The following is a 4,985-nucleotide window of genomic DNA, read 5'->3' as shown; positions in this document are numbered from 1 at the left end:
TACGAAGTAGGTATCGTTAATTTGTTATTTTAGCGAATATACCCATAGGCCACAGCAACCCAACCATATGCAATGTTTTCAGTTTTGTAAATGGGCTGTCATAAATATATAAGGTGGCACGTATTATTGATACGTGTGCATTCTGTTAACTACCTATAAAAATTATTCTTTTTGAGTTTCGAGAAAATATATATGGTATATTCGAAATACAAAATTGACAGTTTTTTTGATGGGTACGCACCCTTAGTATAATAATACAACACAAATAAAATAAAATCTTATAATAGTATAATATAATATAATAAAGCGTGTACCTGTTACGTATGAATGTAAGACTAGACAAATAAAAGTATACAACAACAAGTTAAGTTAGCATTTTATAATTGTCATTTAACTGCTTAAAGGCTAAAATATATAAATTATTTTCAAAAATTTTAAATTTATTCGGTAAAATATCTTACATTAATCTTTTTATTTTATTAATACTTTAACTAAATACTTTTTAGTAGAAGAACTTTTATAATGTAATATTCTATTCTTATGTATTTCAAACCAAACATACTTGGGCATTTAAAATAATTAACACTTAAAGAAATAACACTAGTTAAATTGAATAAGAGTAATAACTAAAAAAATTATAATACATTGTACTCAGCAAAAATAGAAGTATTGTATGTCATATTAAAAATATAATATTTTAAATTTTTCATCTATGTATCTCATATAAATATATGTTATTCATAATTAATATGAATAAATTTATATTTTTATTTAAATTAAATATATGTTTAATCAAGGTAATATAGACTTGGAAACTATTGAATTAGCGCTAAATTTTGAACACATTTTTTTATTTACATATAACCATTATAGATTATTTTAGGGTGGCTCTAAGTGGCATAAATTTAATTTTGACTCACAAAAATTAAATTATTTTAATTATATATAAATTTTCCATTGACTACTGACCGCATATTTGTAGCTTATAGTCTCAAAATCTAATTAACCATTTATTTCAAAAATGTCATAAATATTTGGAAAGTTAAGAGTACATATTTTTAAACTATGTTTGAGAATATACCGTATGCTATAACCAATCCGACACTGACGGAATACCCATCTTGAACGAATTAGTTCACAAAACGAGGTACACCGACACCTATTTGCCCCTAAACTAAAATACTCATACACTAAAACCGAGATACAAAAATATAACTTTGTATTTTATAATTATTGTTAATATTTTTTACGGTTGGAGACAGATTATAATCTAGTATATAATAATATAAAAATGAATAGTTATAATAACATTTATAAATAACACAATAAAATTTTTTATTGTTGAACTTCTTTTTTTTATTGTTATTTTTTTTATTTTTTTATTGTTAAATTAATAATCTATACAAATAAGCGCAGTAAGTAAATGGGATGAAATAATAAATGTGAATATTGGCTTGAATGATTTGAAAGGAGAAAACCGTTTAGTAACAGTACCTCCTACTTTGATAAATTTTGATGAGAAACCGTTTTTTTTTTTTTTTTAATATTATTTTTATTATTTAAATAAGAGCATCTCTTGGCCATTTTCGTTTAAGTCTTCTTGGTGGGTTGTTAGGAATGGTGATTGATGATATACGAAAAATCAGTGGGTTCGGTTTGAGTTAAGTTTGGAATGGAATTTTTTATAATTTCGTATTGCTACTTCGTTAATAATTGGTATTTGTAGGTCCATTATATAGAGCATTATTGGTCATATAACAAAGGATACCAGTGATATTTCTTAGACATATGAATTGAAATGCTTGAATTGGTCTTATGTTGGATGGTTTGACCACAGATTTGAATACCATATGACCAGAGGGAGGTTATAATTGTCTTGTATACTAGAATTTTGTCTTTAAAACTAATTGAGGGGGATAATAATGAGTGGAGAAGATGTACGCGAGTGTTAGATTGTTTTATTTTATTTTTTGTTTTTTAGACTCAAGTTAATCATTTGTCTAAATGGACTCTTAAGTATTTGGTTTTATTTAGAATTGGTATGTTATTGAGGGATAGTCGGGGACAATCGTTTTTGTTGAGAGTGAAATTAACTTGTATCGATTTATTTTAGTTTATTTTAATTTTCCATTTGCTTATCCAATTTGAGATTTAATTCAAATGGTATTGAATATCGTTGGCGGCAATAATTGGGTCTTCATTTGATGCTAATTTATGGCTGTGTCATCGGCATATGTTGCTAGGGTTGTATAATTTATTATTATTTTATATTTTTTTTAATATTATATAATTTAAATTTTAACATCATTAGTGAACCTAGTAATATCAATCTTCTAGAATAATTGATAGACTTTATTTTATTTTATGAACCCTCTAAAGTTTTTTATACTATTTCGTGTTGCTAGGTATATGTTTACATTCATATGGATTCAATTCATTTATCGTTTCGTTCGGTAAACACTTTCCCATACAAATATTTGTTTTTTCATCTATTAAATTAGAATTTATATTGTAATAATATTTTTGTTAATTTATTTTTAAATTTTATGTTGAATTATTATGTATTTATTATATTTACAATTAACGAACAAGAAAAGCAAGCCGGCAAAGGATTTCCAATGATACACTTCTTAGGATATTATATTATGCAGCTGTGTATTAAATATATAATCATATTTATTTTTATTTTCTAAAATAGATTAAAAACATAAGTTATTATTTTAGATAAAATGCCATTATCCAAAATCATGAAGTCAATAAAAATTTTGAATGTAAAAACACTGACAATTTCAAAAATAATTGAGAAAAAGAGAAACAAAAATGTGGAATTAAAAATCAATCTTAATAGACTATATACAAAAATACAAAAACAAAGTTGACTAAAGCTTTACTTATAAATAATTTTAGGCTAAAACTAATATTTATTATTTTTTAGTTTTGATTAAAAAAAAGTTACTGAGTGAAATTAATAATATTGATAAAACTAAAAAAGAGTACGAAAATGAATTAAATTATAAGCTTTATAGTAATAAAAAACTGACATCAAAAATTAATATTCAATTTGAAGAAATACAAAGATTAATGGGTGAGCTATAAAATATACAAATAAAAGTACGTAGATTTAAATGTATGTATGAACATATGTAAATGATTACTTTATAAAACTACTAAACTACTACTTTAGATTACCCCACTATATCCATCCTCCATTACTAAAACTTTTAAGAATTATCAAATGATCTATATATATCATTAACTTTTATTGATAGCTGAAAAAGATGACAAAAATGAATTTATAGAAAAACAAATGAAAATTATTAACGAAAATGGTATCTACAAAAAAACTACACTGTTATTAAAAGTATCAATTTATTATAAGTTACATTGCCAATGTCAACTATTTAGAAAAATGTATAAATACTATTCAAATGATAAATAATAAGTTAAAATAATTTGCAGAGATTAGAACGAGAAAAAGAAGACGAATACTACAAGTTATTGTGCAAAACTTTGATGATACGGGATATATTGTTTAATAAAATGAGTGCGTCAAAAGTTAAAAAATCGATTGAGAAAAACAAAATATTAAACAAAAAATTTCATGATTCTAAAAAGGTAAAAAAAAATATATAATAATTTAACACCAACAATAAATAATTTACAGATTTAACATGTAAAAATTATAAAAAAAAAATGTATTTACGTATATATTATGTATAGATATTGAAAATAGTGCTGAACAAAGTTGAACTATTCAAATATCAGTTTGTATCATATTTCGACGATACCTTTGACAGCATTAATAAAACTGAAATACTTAAGGTTAATTCATTATTACTAGTTATTTTGACGCAAAAATTTAAATTATGCATTTAGGCACCAAGTGTAAATATTTTAGTTTAAAATAAGTAAAAACTGACTCATTATGGAACAAAATTTATACTGAGATTTATAAACCCTATGCGACCAAATTAAGTCATTTCAAAATTGCAACCTTTCATAGTTAAAAACTTAAAATACAACAAATATAGGTTTCCTATGCTCTAACTAATTACAAGATATTACATTTTTAAAATATAATAACAATTTTGGAGCAATAAATAAATTAGTTATACAATTTGTATTTTTATTTTTAACATTTTCATATAAAATAATATATAATTTCTTACAAATTCTTCTTTAATTAGTTAAAAAATGTCCATATTAAACAGTCAAAATATTTATTTTTTTATAAAAAAATGAAGTTAAAAATTTCACGAAATTCAGTAAATCTTGCTAATTACTTTGTAGTATAAAATTTACAAGCATTTTAATATTTATATCTAAGATTTAATCAGAAGTTTTATATAATTTTTTCTTATAAGAGTTATAAAAACAAAAATTGAGTGCAATTTCACAAAAATATCTTATAAGCATACAAAGTTTAAATTTTTACGAAATTGGATATTAATGCGTTAATAATAATGTATCATTGTTACGATTTTCTAATTTTATTGTACCTAATTCAAAAACGAATAAACCGTAAAAACTTGAAATTCTTACAAGAATATTTTTATTAACATTTTTTATATAATATAGATATACTTTAACATATATATTACAATAACTTACTGAATGACGAGGTACACTTGGCACCTATTGTACAGCATAGCGGTTACCTACATTCCCCTTTTTCTTATATGTATTTATTTGCCTATTGCTGTTTACATAGTAAATATAAGTATGCGTATAAATATATACCTATATTTTATTTTAAAAATTTAACATTAATTATATTTTAGATAATAATGTTAACTTTCAATCAATTAATTACTAATGGCTACATGTGCTATTGGAAATCAAATGGCAAAATACTAAAAAACAATGCAGAACTCTGGACAGTGTACAATCCATCTGGAATGTTCATAAACTTCAATTTTCCGTTCAATTAGACAATATTATCTGTTTCTACTGCAGATATTGTGCAACTTGCGCCATTAATGTAA

The 4,985-nt window shown here is 23.3% G+C and overlaps 1 pseudogene; it reads left to right on the top strand.

The window, feature by feature from the left end:
- The first annotated feature begins 3,042 nt into the window (after positions 1–3,042).
- LOC112594719 lies at positions 3,043–4,985 on the top strand (annotated as a pseudogene).

This window comes from Melanaphis sacchari, unplaced genomic scaffold (genome assembly GCF_002803265.2).
Source record: "Melanaphis sacchari strain LSU unplaced genomic scaffold, SCAv2.0 Contig23_pilon_pilon, whole genome shotgun sequence".
In the NCBI taxonomy this organism is placed as follows: Eukaryota; Metazoa; Arthropoda; class Insecta; order Hemiptera; family Aphididae; genus Melanaphis; species Melanaphis sacchari.
Note: the sequence above shows the minus strand (reverse complement) of the source record. Positions and strands in the feature narration are given on the sequence as shown.